The sequence below is a fragment of the Narcine bancroftii genome, chromosome 2 (assembly GCF_036971445.1).
Source record: "Narcine bancroftii isolate sNarBan1 chromosome 2, sNarBan1.hap1, whole genome shotgun sequence".
NCBI classification, from domain to species: domain Eukaryota; kingdom Metazoa; phylum Chordata; class Chondrichthyes; order Torpediniformes; family Narcinidae; genus Narcine; species Narcine bancroftii.
The window spans coordinates 366,000,307-366,025,973 of NC_091470.1; the positions used below are offsets into that span (position 1 = coordinate 366,000,307).

Below are 25,667 nucleotides of genomic sequence, written 5' to 3' on the forward strand. Positions count from 1 at the left end.
GCCCTCCAGTGAAGAAAGTCCCACACTATCTGGCTTCCCCTTGGGGAAGAGCTAATTACCAGGGGATGAGGCAGGAACCTGATAGAGTAAATTGGGAACAGATTTTCTCGGGATAAAACACAAAAGTAACGTGAAAGATGTTTAGGGATCACTTGTGCGGAATTCTGGTTCAGTTTGTCCCACAGGGAAAAGATGGTAAGAAAGGGAACCGTGGTTGACAAAACTGGTGAGGCAGCTAGTTAAGAGGAAGAAGGAAGCATACATTAGATTTAGGAAAAACTGGATGCCCTCATGAGAATTATATGGTAGCCAGAAGGAACTTAAGAGATAACTTGGAAGTGCTTAAAGGGGTCATGAGAAGGCCTTGGCAAGCAAGATTAAGGAAAACAAGGCATTCTGTGCATACATGAAAAATAGAAGGATGAGGAGAGTGAAGATAGGGCCGCTTGAGGAAAAAGGAGGTTGGAGGATGTTCATGATTTCCTAATTGAATACTTTGCTTTAGTATTCACCAGAGAAAAGGACCTTGATTGAGGTGAGGTCAGAATAGAACAAGCTTATATGCTGGACCTTGTTGTGATACGAAAAGAGGAAGGGCTGGATCTTCATAAAAAACATCAAGATTGATAAGCCCCCAGGGCTGGACAAGTTATACCCAAGATTGCTATGGGAAGAGGGGTAAGAGATTATGTTAGCGATGATCTTTGCGTCCTACTTGCGCCCAGGGGAGGTGCTGGAAAATTGGCGAATGGCATATGTAGTTCCTTTTTTTAAAAAAAAGGCAATGGGAAGAAACCAGGGAATTTTAGAACAGAGAGACTTATATCAGTGGTGTGAAAACTCCTGGATAGGATTTTCATTGACAGGATTTACAAGCATTTAGAGAAGTACAATCTTCTCAGGGATAGTCAACATGGCTTTGTGAAGTCAAGGTCTTACTTCATGAGCCAAATTGAGTTTTTTGAAGAAGTAACAAAAGATATTGATGAAGGTAGGGCAGTTGATGTGGTGTATATGGACTTTAGTAAGACATTTGACAAGGTCCCCTATGGGAGACTCATTCAGAAAGTCGTGAGGCATGGGATCCATCGGACCTTGGCTGTATGGATTCAGAATTGGCTTGCCGATAAATCGCAGGGAGTAATAATAGACGCGACGCTTCTGCCTGGAGATTAGTACCTTGTGGAGAACTGCAGGGGTCTGTCTTTGGACCCCTGCTCTTTGTGATTTTTAATCACGTGGATGAAGAAATTGAGGGATGGTTAGTAAGTCTGTAGATGATATGAAGGTTGGAGGTACTCGGGATAGAGTTTAAGGCTTTCGTAGGTTTCAACAGAACATAGACAGGATGCAGAGTTGGGTGGAAAAATAGCAGATGGAGTTTAATCTGGATAAATGTAAGGTTATGTATTTTGGAAGGGTTAAAGGTTGGATAGTGTGGAGGGAACTTGGGGTCCAAATACATAGATCTCTCAAGGTCGCCAAGCAGATTGCTAAACAGATAAGAAGAGAAATTGCGTTCAGGAGTTGTGAGGTAATGTTGCAGCTCTATTAATCTCCGGTGAGACCACACTTAGAATATTGTGTTCAGTTCTGATCACTTTATTACAGGAAGGATGTGGAAGATATGGAGAGGGTTGAGACAAGATTTACCAGAATATTGCCTGGATTGGAAAATATATTGTAGGTTAGCAGAGCTAAGGCTTTTTTCTTTGACAGCCCCACCACCCTGCTGCCTGACAGCCTCCCAACCCACTGCCTGGCAGACCCCTGAGCCGCTGCCTGACGTCCCTGTGTCCTGACGTGCCCCCTGCCCCGCTCCCTGAGCCCCGCTGCCTGACAGACCCCTACCTCTACCCTGCTGCCTGATCCCCACTGCCTGAAAGCCCCTCTGCCTGTTGCCTGACCCCGCTGCCTGATAGCCCCCCCACCCGTTGCCTGAGCCCCGCTGCCTGACAGCTTCCCCCACCCCACTGCATGAGCCCTACTGGCTGACAGCCCCCCATCCCACAGTGCTGTTAACGGAATCTGCAAGCCCCTTATACCCAGCGTTGAATGAAGTGGAGGTGCCGCCAGGAGCTTGCAGAGCCCTGGCCATTTTGTCCAAGGGGCAGCATGAGGGAGCAGGCAGCGTGAGGGATCAGGTAGACTGGCAGGGAGTGGGGTGAGAGCATGGGCAGCATGAGGGAGTAGATAGCATGATCATGTGAAGTGAGCAAGCGCACCCTGACAGCTCCACCGGCCACTCTGTGACAGCGCAGCGGGGTGACGAGGCTGTCAGTATAATGTCAATCATCTTACTTTCCGTTTAGAGCAGCTTTCAGCTGCACTCTTTTTATGCAGGAGATGGAGCAACTTCGCTCCACCTCTGATACTACCCCCCGAGGTGGAAGGAACGCAGAGCAAGTTGGACCAGCCCATCCTCCTTTCAACCTTTTAGGGAGGAAAGTGAAGCAAGTTAAAGGCAGAGGAAACCAGTCCTTACATATTGCTAATTTTCACTATAAAAGGGCCTTATGACTCTCATATTCTTGTAGATCTCTAGTAAGTCAGCTGTCATTGTTCAGTTAACCTTCCCTCAAACGTCACCTTCTCCAATTCAGGCAACATCCCAGTAAATTTCTTCTGCACTCACTTCATAGTTTCCACATTCACTAAAGCTGAACACAATATGTCAACTGTGGTCAAACTGGAGTTTTATAGAGCTTCTAGGTTGTATTGATGGTTACCTAATAAATAGTTGAGAATTTTATTTTGGCTTTAAGTATCAGGGAATAAATAAGCATAGAATTAAAATTGAACAGTCTGGAAACTGATGTTAGAGCTTAGAAGTTGAAATTGACTTTTTTCTGTTGTGCCAAACAGGCATGTGTCCAAATGGCTGATCTGCAAGAAGGAAAAGGTTTTAAAAAAAGTCGATTCAAGTTAGGATAGTTTTCACCCGATGCCCTGTGAAGTAACTTTACATGCAAGTTTCCCAATGCTACTTGGTTGTGTACCTCACAATTGTAATGTAATTAATGCACTATGGCTGGCAATGGAGAATTTCTGACTTTAAGTCAGAACTGAAATTTCTATAGTGCATTCTCCATAGTGTACTATATAAAAGGAATAATCACATGGGAGGCATGAGATCAGCAGTGTGCCGTACGATTCAGCACTGGGTCTATTGTTGTTTGATATCTATAAGAACAAATTTAATGACATGGTTAATAAGTTTGTGGATAACATCAAATTTGGTGCTATAATGGCCATGAAGGGAAAATATCTGAGATTACAACAAAATTAACTTGAACTGGGAAAGTGAGTCAAAGAATGGCAGATCGAATTTAACTTCAACGAGTTTTGTGGTGTTGCTCTTCGGTAGGTTTAAGTTGGACTGGATTTTGATCGAGAAAGGTAATGCCTTGAAGAATGGAGAGACTTAAGGGTACAAATGCACATTTCCTCAAAAGTTGAAGAAGGCAATTGTTCCTGCTTGATAGGGCATTGAAAACTGGAGTAGGAATGTTGGTGAGACCACAATTGGAGTATTATGTGACGTTCTTGTCACCATCTTTTGGAAAGTTACCACGAAACTGGAAAGGATGCAGAAAAAAATTCACAAGAATGTTTCTGAGTCTGGTGGGCTTGGGTTATAAGAAGAGGTTCGATGGGATGGAACTTTATTCACTGAAACATGGGAGATTGAGGCAAGGCTTTGTAGAGGCGTATAAAATCTTGAGCATTCTAGATAAGATAAATCAGTTATTTTTCCATTGAAGGGGAGTCTAAAGCTGGAGAGTACATAAAACTGTTACCATCGATCGGGTAAAATAATCAGTCTTTTTCTGAGGGTAGAGGGATTTAAATTAGAGGGCATAATTTAAGGTGAGAAAGGAAATAATTATAAGGGACCAAAGTGACACCCTTTTTCACAGTGTGTTGTGGAATAAGCTGCCAGAGCAAGTGGTAGACGAGGGCACAATTGTAATCTTTAAAAAAACATTTAGAGAATTATATGGATAGGAAAGATTTAGAGGCCGATACCTTACAGGCAAATGAGAGTAGCTTGCATAGAGAAATTGGTCGGCATAAACAAACTGGACTGATGGACAAAGCAGCATTTTGCATTGAGGTGCATAATATTGATATGCTGCAATCTTTGTCAGTGATGCATGCCAGAGGTGCTGATCAAAAATCTGACACAGGCTCTCAGTAAAGCAGATCATAGTGGATATTTTTCAACTTGCATTCCTTTCCTGATTTTCTCTAGGTTTTGCTTCAGGCCTTACTGTAATGTAGTGGTTCCCAAACTTTTTCGGGTTGCTGCCCCCCGTGATCCCAGGCCACATCCCAGCTCCCCCCATGAGTGCATGTACACACATACACACACAAAGACAGATGCACACACACACACACACACAGAGACAGACAGATGCACGCACATACACACAGACAGATGCACACACACACAGATGCACACACACACACACACACACACACACACACACAGATGCACACACACACACACACACACACACAGATGCACACACAAAGACAGATGCACACACACACACACACACACACACAGACAGATACACACACAGATACACAGATACACACACACACACACACACACACACACACACAGACAGATGCACGCGCACACACACCTTTCTTGGTATTAGGTATACTGCAAATTTAAAAAAAACAATTATTGTGACTCGCCCTTTGAACTTGTAGATAGATACACATCACCTTGTTAATTGGTGTGCGGTGCCTGCTTGTTGTAATACGGGTGGTAGCTACTGATTGTATGAACCTACAAATTAACATTGGTATTGTTTTACAAACTTGTATTAGAACATTACAGGTTTGTATGGCGGAGTATGTGTGCTTCTTGTTATGTTTTGGTGTCGTGTGTAAATAAAGTTCATCGTTTTGTACTGACACCATTTGAACCCTTCAAACTTGATTTCCTACCACAGATTGGCACAAAGAGAATGGTTCAGGGAAAAACAACTGGGCAATTGGGTGGGAGCGAGGTTCTGGCAAAAGGTTAAAATGAAGGGCCCTACGTGTACAGGGTACAGAGTGTCCTGGTCGATCAGAGATACTGCTTGGCTTTGCAGTCTGGCCAGCATCACAAGCAGATGGAATGGTCAGATAGTGTGGACTTGTAAGGGGAGGAGATTGGCCACCATCTTGTGTCTCTCCTCAAATAATCAGAGTTCACAGGATGTTAGGGGGAGCCGTAGAGGGAACGTTTGGTGCTGACAGTCTTCCTGCAGCACCAACATGAAGCCTTGCGACGAAAGGAACATGAGTTCACCCACTTAAAATTTGAGGTGTAAATGCTGCAGCAGTGTTGCTCCCTGATGGGGAAAACTGGGCCAATGAAGGCACGCAGTTAGCTTGCAGCCTGGTCAATGTTTGGTAGTTTGAACTGTGGCCACATGGCTGCTCCAGATCTGGGATGCGATTAGGTACCAGCATGAACATACTTCATTGGAAGCAACAGAAAAACAAACTCAGAAGATGAGGTCCGGAGCTGCAGTCTGTCTGAGTGCAGTCGGCTGTTCCAAGAGGACTATGTGGTTTTCTCTTAGTAAGAGAGAGAGTTCAGTTCTTCAGAACAGCAGCAGCTGGGACTGGAACAGGACAAGCTGGCAAACTTGTGGAAAATCCACAATTTGAAGATGGGTTGTGAGTTCTTAGTTCAGCCTGGTCACAGCCCTTGTGGTCCATACAAGAGGAGAGGACTGGCTGCATAATGTTTCACTTGAAATAAGAGAAACCAAGAAGGAACTCTGTGGTGACCTGAAAGAAAGAGTTATCATCTGGAAAACCCTGATGGGGCAAGTTTCTTCGGCAAGACACTGAAGTGGCTGATCCAAAGGAATCAGTAATGTGTGTGTTCAATGAGCAACAAATCTCTCTCCATTGGTGGGTTATCCAGTCCGGAAGCCATGAAAAACGGCCTGCAGATGTTGTCTAAGGCCATGGATGGTAACACATCCCTGTGGATCCAGGAAGAAGCTGCTGTCCAGGTGTTGGGCTCCTCCTTGCTACAGTGGGATTTACAATCACAGGCAGAGTGGCATATGGCAGAGGATATGATTAGGACCCTTAGTGACTGGGCTCTAGTTACTGGACAAAATGTGCGTGCAGGGGCGGGACACCTGGTTACCACCATCCTTCCCTATCTGAAGGGGATTGTATTGTCTTTAATCTGTCTAACAGTTGGTAAGATAGCGAGGGAGACTTCTGGAAGGGCTGGAGTACTTGGAGAAGGCTGTGCATGTTCAGGCCCAGAAGGTAGTAAAGAATATAGGGCTAACTAAGGACTTGGAAGGAGCATTGTGTAGGGAATTTGAGCGATGGAGTGGGATCCATCTGCAAAGGGCGCCAGTTGGGCCATACTCCATCTGTGTCTCTTCCAGGCAACACTGAGGCCTCGCATGCATCCATTAATGTCCTGCAGGAAGCAATGGTGGAGCTGCAGTGACAAAAGGGGTGAACCAGTGTATGGTGACGGATCTCCCAGCGGATTTGTTCACCCGTCATTTCCCGGCCGGGAATTTAGTGGCCCAATATCCTAGGCCATGTAACCAAGATACAAACAAAAGTTTGGACAGTGTTCCCCCCCCCCCCCCCCCCTCTTTTCCTCACTACTCCCTGACTGCCCTCTTTTTCTTCTCTGCCCCCTTCAATCTTTCCACTGCCCCCAAGGGGGCGGCACTGCTCACTTTGGGAATCACTACTGTTACGGAATAAATTAATAAAATTATGATAAAATATATCTTAAAAGGATAAGATTGTGAAGTTTAGTTATTAGGTCACATTTCACAAACATCTCATTTGCCATGCAAGAGCAATGCAAGAGCAGACTTCGTGTCTGCATTTGGCTTTGCAGAAACAATGGGAAGTGCTTGTGAGAGTTTCTCAAGTAGGTGTTAATGGACCAGCATGTTTGAACAGTGTCCAGGCTGCTAGACTGGTGCCAGAGTTTTAAATTTCTGATTGAAGTTTGTTGTCCTGGGAAGGGTTATGTGGTTTTGCAAACTGAGAAAACATCCATTTTTGGGGGGGGGGGGGGGAATGGGCGAAGAGCTGAGTATTCTGCAGCAATTTGTGGTGAAGGCTGCAAGTTGGCAGACCTGCTGCACAACCCCATTTCAAGGCGGGTATTCTAAATCTTTGCAGTCAATTGCAGAGGTTGCGGCTGGTTATTGTGTTTCTCCTGAAATAGGGGAATAAGAAGAACTCTTTGTGGTCACCTGGAAGAAGAGGTTATCTTTTGGAAAAACCCAAGAGGGGGTGTTTCTTCAATAAGATACTTCAAATGCTGATTGAAGAAGATCAGTTTGTGTGTCTAACGAAAAACGAATATCTCTCTGAAACAAACAATGACCTTCCTGAGTGGTAACATCTTAAGTTAAAACACCAGAGTTTGGTGAATATAGTATCTGTTTAATTCTGTGCACAGTATGGAAGATACCAGTGAATTTGGAGAAGTGAAAAGGGTCAGTGAAAAAGAACTTTCCTGAACACATAAACATTACATGAGTGCACTTAGAATTAGAAAAGGGTTCAGTTAAGTTAATAGTAATAAGTTAAGAGTTGCTCTTATTATTATGTATTAAGAAAATAAAAACCATTTTGTTTAAGTAGCCATTGTCTTGGTGCATTTCTGTTGGTGTTGGTTTTTGAGTCCTTTGGGCTCTGTTATGAGCCCAGAGGTCCCCAAAACCCAGCAGTAATAGATGTTCACCAAGGCAAATGGTTACTTAAACAAAAGTTACTTTTAATTATCTTAAACATAAAAAAGATCAAACTTTAACATTACTATTTACTTAATTTAACCCCCTTCTAATTCTAAGCGCATGTGTATGTAATGTGTATATAAGTTCAGAAAAGTTCTTTAATTGCCAGTCCAATCTCACTTCTCACTCCTCCAAGTTAACTGGTTGCAAGCATTTCTTATACTCGGCACAGAATTTAACATTTATGAATTTCACCAAGCTTTAGTGCTTGAAAAAAGTAAATGGTTACCGTTCAGGAAGGCTCTTGTTGGTTTTCAGAGAGAGATTTGTTGCTCGTTGGACACACACATTACTGATTCCTTTGGATCAGCCACTTCAGTGTCTTGCCGAAGAAACTTGCCCCATCAGGGTTTTCCAGATAATAACTCTTTCTTTCAGGTTACCACAGAGTTCCTTCTTGGTTTCAAGTGAAACATTATGCAGCCAGTCCTCTCCTGTTGTATGGACCACAAGGGCTGTGACCAGGCTGAACTAAGAACTCACAACCCATCTTCAAATTGTGGTTTTTCCACAAGTTTGCCAGCTTGTCATGTTCCAGTCCCAGCTGCTGCTGTTCTGAAGAACTGAACTCTCTCTCTTACTAAGAGAAAACCACATGGTCCTCTTGGAACAGCCGACTGCACTCAGACAGACTGCAGCTCCGGACCTCATCTTCTGAGTTTGTTTTTCTGTTGTTTTCCAAAACAATAATCCATTACTCCACAGCATGTCCAATTAACACCTACTTCTGAAGTCCTTATAGGCATTATTCAAAGTTTTTGCAAAGCCACCCGTAGCCAGGACTGTCTGGCTTGAGCAGACCTCTGGCATTTTAAATGGGATCTGTTTTGAAGTGTTAGTATGTGACCTACACTAAAAAAACTGGCACAATTTATCTCCTTTAAAACATATCTATATACAATATAAAATATAACATCATATGTCACAGCTCATAACATTATGCTAATGGAAAACACTGATTGTTGGTCACACTTTCCAAGTGAACATGTTGCCAAATGCAGAAATATCACTGTGCACCAGATTATATCATTAAATGTGATCTTAACCATAGATATGATGAGATGAATCTGTACCAGTATCCTAACGGTTGATGATCAACCTCGTAATGTTAGCAAATGTGATCTGAGAATATATGAATATACTAAACAGAATTTAGTGATATGAAGAGAACAAGATTGCTCTATTGTTTACAGGACCTTGATACTGTTTAGAGTTTACCGTTTCCCAACTGTAAATTGATCTCACAGTTTGGTTTGAATCCACTCCATAAAATGGTTGAGATGTCATAAATCTAACACTTCAAAGGCCTGATTCATGTCAGAACTTCTCCTGTTTCTACACAAATTAACATGGGTTCAGAAACTTAAAACAAATAATAACTAAGTGAACAAATCATACCAAATTTGTGGAGGATGATAGGATTTCTGGAGGCAACCACAGATCTGCAAAATGAATTAACCAAAATATGTCAGTGGTTAGATTTGTGGCAATTGAAATTTAATATCGAGAAATATAAATCATCACACACAGGAAGAAAAGTAGACATATGAACTCTGAGCAACAGTAAGGAATATAAGTAACTTTGGCATATTTCAGAGACTGAGACCAAAAAGACATTCAACAAAGAGACAGAGGTGAGATTTTTTTGCTTACTTGTAATACTTTATAACATTTATCTACATGTGGTGGAAATTAATTAAAAAAATTCATTGTTTGGGATTGTCAAATCTAATTCCAAGTCGACAGCAGAGAGGTTCATTTTTGGCTTCTGTTGGTCTTTCCTCTCTCTCCTTTGTGTATTTTTTTTTGCTTGATCACTTGGTCTTTTTGTATTACCACAGCCTACACCACACTTCATGAGAGCTAGAAACTAAGTATAAATTATATATCAGGATCAATGTATAATTACATGTAGCAAGTACCGTAAATATTAATGTATAATGCGAAAAATTTTGTACCGAAAGTCGAGCTCTATGTAGGGGCCGGGGGGGGGGGGGGTGGGGGTTGCATTATACACGAGGTTATTATTTTAACAATTTTTTCTGCCAGGTTTAACGATAAGTAAGATTATCAGCAGCTGCCTATATTGATGGCAGTGAACTAGGTTGGGTGGAGTGGGGGATGGGGGGGAGAGATGGTACTGCTGATCGGGAGGGGGAGAAGAGATGCCAGTGCGAATCGGGCGGGTGAGGGAGAAGAGAGACACCAGCGTAATTTGGGTGGGCGAGGGGGGAGAGACGGCAGCGCTACTCGGGCGGGCGAGGGGGGAGAGACGGCAGCGCGACTTGGGTGGGTGAATGGGGAGAGATGACAGTGCAACTTGGGCGGGCGAGGGGAGGGGGAGACACATTATACACGGGGGTAAAATTTTTCTCCCTTTTTCCCCTCAAAAATGGGGGGGGGGGGGGTTTGCATTATATACAAATATTTACGGTAAATCCTTGGAAAAAGTATTATCACAAATGTACAAATTCTGGTCCGCTTTGCCTACATTTCGTGTTGTAATGATTTTATAATCCGTCTGAGCACTATCTTTGAACATTGACTTCCACTTCCTTAAATACTATATACTCTGTAAACTTGTTAATCATACACCCTAAGTTTACATCCATGTTCTATTGCGAACAAAAAAGGACAGACCACTGATATGTGATTTACAATTCTTGTAAAATATCTATTTAAGGAAAACACCCATTCACTATCCATTATCCTCTGCCTCCCATCATTCAGTCCATTTTGGATCCAATTTGTTGACATGCCTTAGATCCCTTGCACCTTAACTTGCTGGACCAGCCTACTGTGTGGGACTTTGCTAAAGTCCATGTAAAGTATGCCAATTGCTTTGCCTTCAACAATTTTCCTCGTCATCTAAAATACTGAAACAGATTTGTGAGACATGATCTCCCCTGCACAAATCATCCTCTCTTATCCTAATCAGTCCTTGCTTTTCCATGTGAACATAAATTCTGCCCCTTAGAATCTTCACAAACAGGTTTCCTTACCTACTTATTTAAGGCTCAGCAGGCTTATTGCTTCCAAGCTCATTCCTACTGATCTTTTGGAACAAGGGGACCACATCAGCTATCTCGTCTTCATGGCTAATGAAGATGCAAAAATCTCTATCAGTGCCCCAGAATCTCCTGTTTTTCCTTTGGTGATGTGGGATAGATCCTATCAGGCCCTGGGGAATTAACCACCCTCAGCGCACCAATATTTGCAGCACATCCACTTTGTTGATACAGATGTACTCTAGAATATCAGTATATGCTTCCCTTAACTCTCCAGTTGCCATGCCCTTTTCCCTACTGAAATACTGAGAAGTTTTTGTTTTTCTCCCTCACTTCTTCTGCATGTATGGACCACCTCCTCCTAGTCCCTGAGGGGACCTATTCCTTACTGAACTAGCTCAATCATAGCAAATTCAAAGCTCCCTGACAGTGGAGCTACAGGTGAATAGTGGAATGCAAAAGAATTTGATATGCATCAGTCCTGATGCCAGGACTGGAACTGACATGCCATCAATTTGACCCTCTGAGTTCTTTCACTCTTGGAGACTTTTTTTATTCCAAATTCCAGCATCTGTGGTATTTTGTTTCTCCACTTGCTTGCCTCCTTGGATTGAGGTGTTGAGTATAAAAGTTGGGACTTGTGCTGCAGTTATACAAAATATTGGTTGGACCATACCTGGAATACTGTATGCAGTTCTAGTTATCACATTACAGGAAGGATGTAGTAACAAAAGAGAGAGTGCAAAAGATATTCACCAAAATGTTGCATGAAATGGAGGGCAGTAATTATAAGGAATGATAAAAGGAAATGCTGGAATTATTCTCACTCGAATAAAGGAAGATGACTTTTATTAACCTTTGAAGGACAAAGATAAGATGGATAGACAGACTCTTTATCCTAAGGCAGGGAAATCTAGAACTGGAAGGCACAGGTTTAACAGAGAACATAGAACATTTCATCACAGTACAGGCACTTTGGCCCTCGATGTTGTGCTGATATATTCCTACCAAATAAAAGGTACTAAATCCTTCCTACCTCATAACCCTCTTTTTCTTCCATCCATGTGCCTGTCTAAGAGTCTTTTAAATGCCCCTAATGTTTCAGCCTCCACCATCATCCCTGGCAAACCATTCCAGGCACTTACAACTCTGTGTAAAAAGAAAACTTAGCCCTGATGTCTTCCCTAAACTTTCCTCCCTTCACTTTGTAGAGATGTCTTATAAGGTAAGGTTAGCAGAGCTGGGATTTTTCTCTTTGGAGCGGAGAAGGATGACAGGAGACTTAATAGAGGTCTACAAAATTATGAGCAGCATAGATAGGTGTACAGCCAGCGCCTGTTTCCCAGGGCAGGAATAGCAAACACCAGAGGACATATAACCATATAACAATTACAGTATGGAAAAAAGGCCATATTGGCACTGCTAGACCGCACTGATTTAAGTGAACTCCACTAGTTCCACCTAACTGCTCCCTGCCCATAACCCTCCAACTCCCTCACATCCATGCACTCATCCAACCTTCTCTTAAATGACAAAATTGACCCTGCTTGCAGCCACCTCTTCCAGAAGGTCATTCCACTCAACCACCCCTTTCTGAGTAGAGAAGCTTCCTCTGATGTTATTTCTAAAGTTTTTCCCCATAACCCTTAACTTATGACCCCTTGTTCCAATCTCTCCTACCCTCAAGGGGAAGAGCCAATTCACATTTACTCTAATCTATTCCTCTCATAATTTTATATTCCTCTATCAAATCCCCCCTCAACCTTCTACGCTGCAATGAATAAAGACCCAGTCTACTCAATCTTTCTCTGTATTCTAGATACTGCAATCCTGGCAACATTTTAGTAAATCTCTGCATTCTCTCTATAGATATCCTTCCTATAATTTGGGGACCAGAACTGTACACATTATTCCAAACGTGGCCTCACCAATGCCTTGAACAGTCTCAACAAAACCTCCCAGCTCCTATATTCTATGCTATGATTTATAAAGGCCAGCATACCAAAAACCTTCACCACCCTATCTACATGAGAATCCACTTTCAAAGAACGATGTTCCTCTGCAGTCTTCAATGCCCTCCCCTTCACTGCATACATTCTATTTTGGTTATTCTTTCCAAAATGAAGCACCTCACACTTATCGACATTAAACTCCATCTGCCACCTTTCAGCCCACTCTTCTAAGCAGTTAAAATCCTTCTACAGTCCATGAAAACCATCCTCACTATCCACAACTCCCCTATTTTTGTATCGACTGCATATTTACTCACCCAATTTACCACTCCATCATCCAAATCATTAATGTAAATGACGAACAACAAGGAACTCAACACCGATCGCCATGATTCTCTGGCGCCTATCTTCTAGCCACTGTTGAATCCATCTGACTATTTCAACATTAATCCCTAGTGCCTGAATCTTCCTCACCAATCTTCCATGTGGAACCTTCTTGGAAGCCTTACTGAAATCCAGATCGACCACATCTACTGCTCTACCTTCATCAACCTTTCTAGTCACTTCCTCAAAAAATTCAACAAGATTTGTCAAACATGACCTTCCCCTCACAAACCCATGTTGAATGTCCCTGATCAATCCCTGCCCCTCTAGATACTTATACATATTATCTCTAAGAATATTTTCCATTAGTTTACCCACTACCGATGTCAAACTTACTGGCTGATAATTGCTGGGCTTACACCTGGAGCCCTTTATAAACAGTGGAACCACGTTTGCCACACGCCAATCCCGCAGCACCACACCCTCCTCCAGTGACTCTTGAAAAATACCGTCAGAGCCTCTGCTATTTCCTCCCTGACTTCCCTCAAGGTCCTGGGGAAAATCCCGTCAGGAACTAGAGACTTATCCCCTTTATATACTTCAGAAGTTCCAACACCCCCTCTTTCCTAATCCCATTTTTTTCTGTAATTACCCCTTTTGCCTCACTTATCCTACACAATTCCATATCCTTTTCCCTAGTGAATACCGACGAGAAGAATTCATTCAATATCTCCCCATCTCATTTGGCTCCTCACACATTTGTCCGCTCCGATTCTCTAGTGGATCAATTCTAATTTTCACTCTCCTTTTGTTATTCACGTATTTGTAAAAACCCTTTGGATTTACTTTCACTCCACCTCGTACCTTTTCGCTTTCCCAATTTCCTTCTTCAGCCTCTTTCTACAATCTATGTATTTTTCAAGCATCTCGTCCATACCTTGCTTCTGGTATTTAATGCAAGCTTCCCTTTTATCTTGAACCAACTTCCTAATCTCTCTTGAAAACTGCGGCTCTCTTGAACATTTAGCCTTGCTTTTTATCCTAATAGGAACATAAAGATTCTGAACCCTCAATATCTCACCTTTACATGCCCTCCAGTTCTCCTCTGCCTCCTTCCCAGAAAAACAAATTCACCTTCAGCTTGTCCACCTTCCTTATAATACTCCTGGCATTGAAGTAAATGCATTTCAGAGATTTCCCACATTTTACCTTCTGCCTATCCCCCTCTCTTTACTGTCCACACTATTATTTGTTACCGTCATACCTTCCCATCATAGCTCCGATCCCTTTCCTCCTCGATCAACTGCCTTTCCACCCCCAAATTTTGTCTACAAGCCTTTTCCCTTTGCCGAGAAAACCTCTCTCTGCTGTCCTCCCTCACGTGGACCCCTTCCCCCAACCATACTTTTTAAAGCCCCTTTAGTAGCCCTAACAAATGCCCCCACCAGGATCCTGGTCCCTCTGGGATTCAGATGCAACCTGTCTGTTCGGTACAGGTCCCACCTCCCCCAGAATAGGTCCCAGTGATTCAAAAACTAGAATCCATGCCTTCACCTGATTTTATTCTTGTCCTCACTTTCACGTGGCACAGAAAGTAATCCAGAGATGACCCCCTTTGCGGTCCTTCTCAGCTCCCTACCTAACTCCCTATATTCATTTTTTAGGACCATTTCCTCCTTCCTCCCTATGTTGTTGGTGCCAACATGTACCACAACCTCTGGTTCATTACCCTCCCACTTTAGAATGTCATGGACATGCGAAGTTACATCTCGGACCCTGGCACCGGGGAGGCAAGCCACCATCTGGTTTTCTGTATAATATCCACAAAAACCTCTATCTGTCCTCCTTACTATCAAAACTCCTATAACTATTGCCCTCCTCTTCCTTTCCCTATCCTTCCCCCACAGTGCTCATGGAGGAGTACCGATTGTTGAACCTGATCCTTCCCTTTCCCCCTCCTTACCGTAATCCACTGACTCTCCTCCCTTGGCCCTATCAATGATGGCCTCACTCTCCCTGACCAGAGCGAGGTCATTGAGCTGCAGCACCAGTTCCCTGACTATGTCCCTGAGATGCTGCAGCTCAGCCCACCTCATGCAGACGTGGATGTCAGGGAGGCTAGAAGACTCTCACACATATCCCGTCTCTCTCTCTCCCCTCACCTTACAAAGAGGAAAAAAAATATGTGACAGTCTTACCTCAATCCCGATATGCTCATACTTAGCCTCTGCTCTCCGAAGCCTCGCAAGCCGAAGCCTCTCAAGCCAAAACCTCGAAGCCCCACTCCTTCACCAGGCCACTAACTCACTGGGCCGCTTGTTGCTGGCCGCTCTTTATACTTACCCTCCTTTTATTGGCCCTTGACCAATTAACCCCGTCACTCCTGACTCACTCCTCCTCCTCCCAACGCAGCCTGAGCTCCATTTGCCGCCTCCTCCAACCTGTCACCCGAACCAAGTAGGCCTGAGCCCTGGTAAGCACTAGAATTTATTGGCTTACTACCTGATCACTTATCTTCCACTTGCTCCTCCTCTTCACAATGCCACCCGAGCTCCAGCCGTGCCTCCTCTGACCTGCTGCCCGAACCAAGAACAAAGTGTACAAAGTGAAGGGAGGGAAGTTTAGGGGAGACGTCAGTGGTAGATTTTTTTACACAGAAAGTTGTGGGTGTTTGCAATGCCTTGCCAGGAATGGTGGTGGAGGCTGAAACATTAGGGGCATTTAAGAGACTCTTGGACAGGCACAAGGATGGAAGAAAAATAGAGGGTTATGGGGTAGGGAGGGTTTAGTACTTTTTTTATAAGGAATATATGGGCTGAAGGGCCAATTCTGTGCTGCAGTGTTCTATATTGTATATTCTATGTCCCCTGTGTATGCTATTCTTTCCCTGGGAAAAAGGCACCAGCTGTCCACTTTATTTATGCATTTTAGAATCTCGTAGACCTCTATTAAATATCCACTCATCCTTCTGCACTCCAAAGAGAAATATCCCAGCAGGAGGTTGGCATAATTTGCATGGCCCTGAGCTGGTTCAAATCTTACCTCACTTGACAGGGCTTTCTCGGTCAACATGGGCAACTAGCCATCTGCTGCAGCCACTCTCTCCTGCTGGGTTCTGGAAAAATCTATCCTTGGCCTCATTCTTTTCTCATTGTACATGCTCCCCTCGGCCATATCATGCAGAAATGTGGCATCTCCTTCCATAGTTACACTGATAACAACCAGCTCTACCTCCCCCTAAAACCGGATGACCAGTCAAAAATCACCAACCTCACCAACCGTCTAGAAGACAAAATGCTGGATAGCCTGCAACTTGCTCCAACTTAATGAAGCAAAATCTGAGATCATCCTATTCAGCACCCCCCCCCCCCCCAATTTCACCAAAAAGTTACACTACTCCCTCTGTAACCTATCCACTCTTATTAAAACCCATGTTAAATCCCTTGGGGTGCTATTCGACTTTGCTTTCAAATTTGAAAAGCAGGTCAATGCCATGGTGAAGGCCTGCTTTTTCCAGCTCTGCACCATTGTTCAAATAAAACTGTACCTCTCACTCAAAGACCTTGAAAGTTTTACTCACGCCCTTATCTTCTCACATCTTAACATCTATACACTGGGATTAGCCAGTCCTACCTAGTCGCTATGGTCCTAACTGGTACCAAGGACCATAATCACCCCAAATATGGCCTGTCTGTGGCTGTTGGTGTGGCTCAGAATTGACTTCAACCTGCTGCTATTTACATACAAGGCCCTCATTGACCTTGCCCCCACCCCCCCCCCCCCCCATATCTCTGATTTGCTTACACCCTACTCTGTTCCTAAGCAGCTCAGGTCATCTACTGCAGGATGCTTGGCTGTTCCACACACTAAGTGCACATAAAGGGGAGACCGGGCCTTCATGGCTGCAGCGCCCAAACTGTGGAACACCATTCCCATGACCATTAAACTAGCCCCCTCCCTCAACTGCTTTAAATCCACTTTAAAAACGTCCCTTGTCATTAGCGTTTAACATCTGAAACCCTTTGTATTTACCTAATCTCCGACAGCGCTGCACTATTCACTGCAGTTGTGGTTTATTTATAAAGCCTTAATCTGTTGTTCTGTAAATAGTTGTACTAGTCTTGATCGATTGCCTTGGTTTGTACAGCACTTTGGTCAAAGCAAGTTAGAAAAAATGTGCTATATAAATAAAGAACTTGAACGTGCTAACCTTGTCACATAAGGCTTATGTTCCAATCCAAGCAACATCCTGCTAAATCTCCTCTGCTCCCTCTCCATAGATTCCACATGATGGTCCTCATACTGAAGTTTACCCATGGACCCAGTCCAGAGTATTTATTATGAAAGGTTAAAAATGGCCAGAGTCCAACGGGTTAACAGTGTGCAAGAACATAGGTACCTTGGGGTCCAAATCCATTGATCTCTCAAGGTTGCCATGCAAGTTGATAGGATAGTTAAGAAGGCTTATGTTATGCTGGCCTTCATTTGTCAGGTATTGAGTTCAAGAGTCATGAGATAATGTTGCAGCTCTGGTTAGACCACCCTTGAAATATGTTTAATTCTGGTTACCTCATTGCAGGAAGGATGTGGAGAGACTGGAGAGGAGATTTACTAGGAAGTTGTCTGGATTCAAAAACGTGTCTTATGAGGCAAGGTTAACAGACTTAGGGCTTTTCTCTGTGGAATAAAGAAAGATGAGAGGTGACATTATAGAGGTCTACAAGATTATGAAAGGCAAAGTTAGAGTGGACCTCTCCCCCTGGCATTTTTCAGCACCTTGATAGTCTCATCGACCCCCAGGAGTTGATATTGACCACTTTGGAAATCCCTAGTTTAAGGTGAGGGGAGGAAAGTTTAGGGAAGAGATTAGGGGTAAGTTTTTGTTTTAAACACAGGGAGTCATGGCTGCATTGCCAAGGATGGTGGTGAAAGCTGGTAAAATAGGGATATTTCAAAGATTCATAGATAGGCACGGATACAAGAGAAATGGAGGGTTATTGGTATGAGGTAGGGAAGGTTGAGAGTGTTTCGTTGGTCGGGGGCTGAAGAGCCTCTCCTGTGATGTAATGTTCTATGTTCAAATTGCACATAATGTGGTTCGGGCAATTATTACTTTTACACATTAAATTTTCAAATCGAGGATTTGTGACGGATTATATAATATTTTATATCGTATATAAATATGTTTTTGAAGGAGATAGATTGTGGGGTAGTGTAGGTCACAAACAAACACTTAACAAAACAGATCTCATTTAAAATGCCAGAGCTTTGCTCAAGCCAGACAGTCCAAGCTCCGTGTGCCTTTGCACAAACTTTGAAGAATGCCTATAAGGACTTGGAGTAATAGATTATTGTTTGAAAGCAACAGATGAGTGAACTCAGAAGTTTGGGTCCAGTGTCGCAATCTGTCTGGTTGCAGTTTGCTATTCTATGAAGGTAATGTGGTATTGCAAGCAGTGAGAGAGAAGAGACCAAACTGGCTTTCTCTGAGAGTGTCATGGCAAGCTGGCAGCTTGTTGAAACCCCATTTTGAAGACAGGTTGTGAGTCCTGAGTTCAGCCTATTGAAAACCCTTGTGGTCCATACAAGAGGGAATGGCTGGCTAGAGTGTTTCACCTGAAATAAGGGAAACAAAAGGAACTCTGTGGTGACTTGCAAAAGAAGAGGTTATCATTTGGGAAAACCTTGATGGGGCAAGTTTCTTCGGCAACACACTGAAGTGGCTGATTGGAGGGAATCAGTTTGTGTGTGCAACGAGCAACAAATCTCTCTGAAACCAACAAGAACCTTCCTGAGTGGTAACCGATTACCGTTAAGCACCAGAGCTTGGTGAAAATTCATAAATGTTAAATTTTGTGCACAGTATCAGACGAGTGAGAAGTGAGATTGGACTGTAAATCAAAGAACTTTTCTGAACTTAGGCACATTAAATACATGTGCACTTAGAATTAGAAGGGGGTTAAGTTAATAGTAATAAGTTAAAGTTTGATCTTGTTGTAATGTTTAAAGAAAATTAAAAATGACTTGTTTAAGTAACCATTTGTCTTGGTGAATTTAGATTGTTGCTGGATTTTGGGGTTCACTGGGCTCATAATAAATTAAATAAATATGTAGGATGAAAAGTCTTCTTACCAAACATTTTGCAAATTTACATACAGGGCACAGTCAATATCAGATTCACACAGCTCAATGCTACAACTGTTCTTCAGTTATATTTATTGCATTTGTTTCATGACTTCATATCATGGAATTATGCATGCTTAAACTAAATTTTATTTCTCCTTGCCCATTGTATTTTTAACCATTAAAAGTTTATTTGCTGGACCCCTGAACCTAAAAAACCACCTCTTAAACCTGTTTTTGTTTTATATCTTGGTGCTCACATTAAAATTGTAATGGAGATTTATTCAGTGGGTGTGCAATTGCCGAGACAGATCAATTCAAAAGCAAATACTGGAAAATAGAAATAAAATCATTAAAAGTGAGTAACATTTAGCATGTCAGTCAAAACTTACGTACTGAGAAACAGAGTTAATGTTCCAAGTCAATGACTTCTCAATAAGTGAGATTCACTGGATGAACTAATTCATGCTTATTTACAGCCCATGAGGAAACAACGTCAAATGCAGGTTCTTCTGCCCACTAAGTTGCATCGATGTAGTTTGCCAATTTACACAATTGATTCTTCAAAAGGGAAAAAAACACATTTTGTACACAGCCAGTAGTTAAAGGTCTGAAATGCTCTGTGAGAACTAGTATTGGAGGCAGATTAAATTGTATCATTTACTAAAGAGCTGGATCAGCATTTTCAAACTAAAAGAATTTGCAGGGCTGTGGGGAAAGGGTGGGGAATGGAACCAGCTGGATTTCTCCTACATAGAGCTGGTGAGGACCACAGGGAGCAGATGCTGCAATCATTTTGTAATTCGAAGGAACCCTCTCTTCAGAGAAAGTTTAAAAATTCCCAAATGTTAGACAAGTTCTCTTACTGCAAGGTTCACATCACAAAAGAATAAAGAAAACATGAGGGCAAAGAGAGTGAGGGCAGTCATTAGTGAAGTCTTAAAATTGCAAATCGTTAAAGCTAATCACTGACAGAGCATTTCTAAGTGGATTAGGTGAGACATTGTCATTTATGTACATCAACATTAATATGTAATATAAAATGAAATGGGTAATATTTGCAACTTTTTATTTTCAATTGATCTTGAATTCATTTTCTAGCAAGCTATCATGCTTGCTAATTTTAATTGCCTAAAATTTAAATGAATTTAAATTTCAAATATATACATATAGCACATTAAGAGGCTATTTTGGCCCACAAGCCATGCTGCCCAATTAACCTACAACTGCCAGAAGGGTTTGAATGGTGGAGAAAACCCAGGAAAAATGTACAATCTCCTTATCGACAGCACTGGATTCGATCATTGGTGCTGTAACTGTGCTGGACTAAGTGCTGCGCTAACAGTGCCGTCCACGAATAGTTGATGCATTATATGATCAGCCCTTGGCCTTCGTATAAGCTGAAAAGTAACTCCAAGCAGCATTTATATTATAGAGTGATCCATTGCAAAATTAGATTTATATCTTTTTTGATATGGGAGATTACAACATAATGATAGATTGTAAGGAGTTCAGGTCTGAGATATGGCAGTAGATGACACTAGAGTAAAAATACACAAGTTGGGTTTCAGATTGAACTTTAATTGAACTTGTTTGTGGAAAATAGATGGTCACCCAGGAAAACCTTGAAAATTGGGCAGGTGAACACAACATTGTTGGCCAAAGGGCCTGTATTGTGATGAATTTTTGTATGTCCTATCCTTCGTATGGGTCTACAGCTGTCCAGACCCTACCTGAATTTGATTCCACAATTCCACTATTCCCTTAATACCTTGATGAAAAAACCTCTCTTTGAGTAAGCTTTTCTTTCTTAGTCCACCATTTTAATTTGGAAGATTTTACATTAGTATGCTTTTGCTTATATTTTGGACAGTGTTCCTAGCTACCTTTGTTTATTTTGAAGATTATCGTGGTATTAGTAACATGCATAGATTGTGTTAATTAACCAACAAGAGCTTTTAAAGTATAATAATTGTCTCAAACTATGCGGGGTGCAGTCGTGCATAATTAAAATCTGCATGAGAATTTCCATTCCAGCATTTATGAATTGGTATCGCAAATCAATACCAAATGAGCGGGTCTTTGTGTTTTAATCAGAGTTATTTTCATGTTCCACGTGCAATTGTCTTGTAGTTTTGAACAGTTTCCTCTCACTGTTCAAAATGTACTGGGGGTGTAGGTTAATGGGGTGTAAATTGGGCAGCATGGACTCCTGGGCTGAAATGGCTTGTTATCTAGCTGAATGTCTAAATTAAAAAAATTATATCATACAATCATTAATTTCACTACTTCCTCTCCTGTATATACACTTCAACAAAAAACTACTTTCCAGATCTATATGGAATATGTGGCAATTCTCCTCTTGACACTCGTAGTGTTTGTTACCTTTTGAGAATCTGATTTATGCTAATCTCAGTGATAACTTTGGGGTTCCATGTAGATCTGCATTACATCACGTGGTGTTTGGCTGAATTCACATGATTGTAAAATAGTTGATTAAAGTTCTTCTAGTTTTTTAATGTTTTGTCATGGGCCAGCTTTGTTGTAATCATCCTGTTAAAATTCTTGACAGTTATAATGCACACTTGGCAGTTTAAAAACACAAACTCTAGCAGTGATTCTTAATTGCTTTTCTTTATGATCTCTTACTTTGATTGCAAACGTTTCTAAGCTTTTACCTGTTGTAAATGGTCTATTTGAATAAAAGTGAGGCTTTGTTTTTGAGACAGTTAATTTCCACTTATTATTGGTTAAAGAATTTGAAATATTTCTCATCAGCAGTTTCCTCTGCTTTCATTTTCACTGTATGTATAATTTAACATGCCTAATCAAGACTGCTGTGCAGATGTTTGTAATAATCTTATCAGCCTTTGAATTTTGTGCTGTTTTGCAGAAACTGATTTATTCTTGATTAGAGGAAGTTTCCTTTATTTTGTTAAGTCAATTTCTTTGCCAATTCTACATTAATGTAGTGTGACATGGTTATTAATGCTTCTTGCTTTGATAATTTTGGTCATCTGATCCTGTTGTTTGCAATCGGTTCCTCTTCGTACGGAACAGACTAATCTTGGTTGCCCCAATCTACTCAAGCACAAACACTAGTCTTACACTATATTTTAATTAATGGATGTGCTTTATGTTTAATTTATCCTTAACAATATTAAATGCTACTTTTTCTCATTAATAGCCCTAAATTATTTTTCTTAACATTTAATTTCAGTATTTTTTGAGTAAACTAAAAAAGAAAGTTCAGTTTGACGTTTTCTTGTGCACAAAATCTTTCTTTAATCAATTTTGAGCATGTTGATCTTTCCTTCCAAAAATTACAATGTGTTTTGTGAATGTTGTAGGAATGTGCAATTGATACATTATATATTATTCGAGGAAGTTGCATGAATGCATACAAAGAACTGCAGATGATCGAATCTGGAGCAAAAAGCAAACTGGGGGCCTTCAGTGGGCCAGGCAGCCTTCATGGAGACAATGGACAGCCAGCAGCAGGTTTTAAACCAAAATGCTCTGCCCATTTCACTTCAGCACAGACACAGGCCCCTTCAGCCCTTCTAGTCTGTGCCAAAACATTTTTTTTGCCTAGTCCCACTGGCCTGCACCCAGTCTGTACCTCTTCCATCCATGTACCTGTCCAAGTTTTTCTGAAATGTTAAAATTGAGCCCGCATTCACCACCTTATTGTCAGCTCATTCCACACTTCCACCACTCTCGGTGTGAAGTTCTCCTTCATGTTCCCCACTTAAACTTTTAACCCATGTCCTCTGGTTTGTAACTCACCTACCCTCAGAGGAAAAAGCCTAACTATGTTTACTCTTTCTATCCCCCTCATAATTTTAAATAACTCTATCAAATCTCCCCTCAATCTTCTATGCTCCAGGGAATAAAGTCCTAACCTGTTTTACCTTTCCCTGTAACTCATTTCCTGAAGTCAGGGCAACATCCTAGTAAATCTTCTCTGCATTCTTTCTATCTTATTGATATCTTTCCTGTAGTTAGGTGACCAAAACTGCACACAAAACTCCAAATTTGGCCTCACCAATATCTGATACAACGTTACCATAACATACCAACTCCTATTCTCAATACTTTGATATATGAAGGTAAATATGTCAAAAGCTCTCATTACAACCCTATATCTTCATGGATTCTATTTGACCTCCAATTCCTGACTTCCAGTTCCTTTCCAGCATTTTGTTCTTTGTATCTTGTAAAATGCTCTATGTATTCAGCAATGATTATACTGGTTTTTAAGGTACTTGCATTAAAATTCAAAGTGGCTTTTCAAATGCATTGCACAATTTAAATGGTAATTTATATTTCAAATGAAAGGAACATTATTGTTACATTTTTGCAGATCTTGTTCTTCATGCTTTGCAGATGATTAAGGCTGGGATGTGTTCCTTATGATCCTAGCAAACTGGTTACATGTGGACTTTGTTATTATTATATCTTACTGTGAATCTGATCAATTTTTTCCTCTCCTATAATTTTGGCTTCCAGTGGTGTTGTACATTCCAGTTATTGTAATTTGGTATTGTGTGATTACCACATCAAATAACAAATGGTAGCTGTGGTCCCTTGTGTTTAGTTGCCTTTTGGTTGAACCCAGGAGTGAGTGGGTGTTTTTTTTTACTGTGCATTGAGAATGAGTAGAGTTGATGCAATATATCTAAATATATTTTCTGAGTGGGTGTACTCAGTTCTTGTGGCTAAAAGGCTGCAGAGTTGGGTATATTATCCTGAACGTGAAGATCAGTACATTTTGAGAGGGAGAAGCTTGCCTGGCGTGTTTATTCTAGATTTGTAATGCAGGTACTTATTTGGAAATGAATTTAAATATTAGTGTTGCCATCCTGAACAAATAGAGTACTCCCCAACTTAATTTGATGATATTGTAAAGAGATGAATGTACCAAGTGGTCTGACCAAATACCATATTTGTTGGCATATAAGGTGACTAAGTGTATAAGACAACCCATCAATTTCCACTTAAAATGTAGTTTTTGAGCTATATTCACTGTATTAAGACAACCCCAAGTCTGGCACTTACTGCTGAGAGCTTACTGCCCCAATAATTCTTTACCAACCATCCCACTGGTCAGTGAAGTGATACTGTTAAACACTACTAAGCCACATAATCTTAGTTATTTAAAATTTAGCCAATTCATTTCAAGTAACGGCAAAATATTGTAATTTACCTACCATAATAAGCATCAAAATTCTTAGCTGGTGTAATGTAAACACTAGTGATGTCACTTAGGCAAAGATACCAGTAACTGGTCACTGTGAGATTTATTGTAATTAGCCTGACGAGGCAGTGTTAACAGAATGGACCCTGGGACACTGACTGATTGTTTACTGACCATCAGCTGTTGCAAATGGCAACTGATAGCTTCGTTTGCTATGCTGTTATTTTAAGGTATGTTAGACAGGTTTATAATACATTTTTATTGTTTTAATATAACATTACTATTAATCCGGCTTCAGTAGAAAAAATATTTAGTGGTTGGACCATAGGAGTTAAGTGAATGTTTTATGATGTCCTCAATCGCCAGGAGTGACACTAAACCACAGGATATTAAGGTTTGGATTTTATACTTGGCGTTTGATGACTCCTGGTTTTGGGGTGATATATTATTTATTTATTTAAAAAATTTTTTTTTCGCACTATAAACCATACTGACCAAAATACATACAGACATTTTTCTCTTGAATATATACAGTGTCATTTTCTCCCCTTTTTCCCCCCTCCCTTCCCTCCCTTCCTCTCCCCCTTTCCCATTTATTCAAAGTTCACTCTATAAGATACATTTTGGGGTGATATTTTAAGATTCAAATTCTGTCTTATACAGCGACACATACCAAATATTGAGCAAACAATGAATTGCTGGAGGAACTCAGTGGATCATGCAGTATCCACGGGTAGAGATGGTCAGTTAAAGTTTTGGGTTCAAACCCTTTATCCAAACTCATGGATTCTTCAGACATTCATTGTTTGCTCAGAATTCTGGCATCTGTGCTTTTTGTGCTCCTTTGTTGACCTGATGAGTATTTTTTTGTTTTTAGTTTCCTACCTTCAATGAAGGATATGTTAGAAGCTCAGTCTTTCTTAGTTGTCCCAGTGAACCACAAGCGAAAGAATACATATATATGCCATTGGCATTGAGCTTGCCGTGTTTCTGATTGAAAATAGCAGGATAGTGATTGCTAAGAAGGTAAATAGAAATTGAGTTTTTTTGGTTTGAGCTCTGCTGTTGCCCAACTGGAGAAATTGGAACAAACTTGGTCAATAGCCTTGTATGTGGAATAAATGGAAATGAGAATGAAAGAGGTCATCAAGGTCCATAGATGGGAGAATTTTGGCTAAACATGAGAAGAGGATAGGAGACATTGAAGAGAGAGCTAATGACGCAAACTACAGAGCACAGAGGCACCCTTGAA

The 25,667-nt window shown here is 41.4% G+C and overlaps 1 protein-coding gene and 1 long non-coding RNA gene across 10 annotated transcripts in view; one reads left to right on the top strand and one right to left on the bottom strand.

Annotated features, from left to right (window-relative positions):
• The window catches only part of LOC138755836 (uncharacterized), a 32,388-nt gene extending 12,590 nt beyond the window's left edge, over window positions 1-19,798 (bottom strand). The window contains exons 1-2 of the long non-coding RNA XR_011352585.1: window positions 19,612-19,798; window positions 9,207-9,250 (exon numbers count right to left, since the gene is read on the bottom strand). This is a non-coding gene — a long non-coding RNA (uncharacterized lncRNA). The remainder of the gene's footprint in view (window positions 1-9,206; window positions 9,251-19,611) is intronic.
• Window positions 1-25,667, top strand: part of stk3 (serine/threonine kinase 3 (STE20 homolog, yeast)) — a 564,172-nt gene that overhangs the window by 154,018 nt on the left and 384,487 nt on the right. The window lies entirely within an intron of this gene.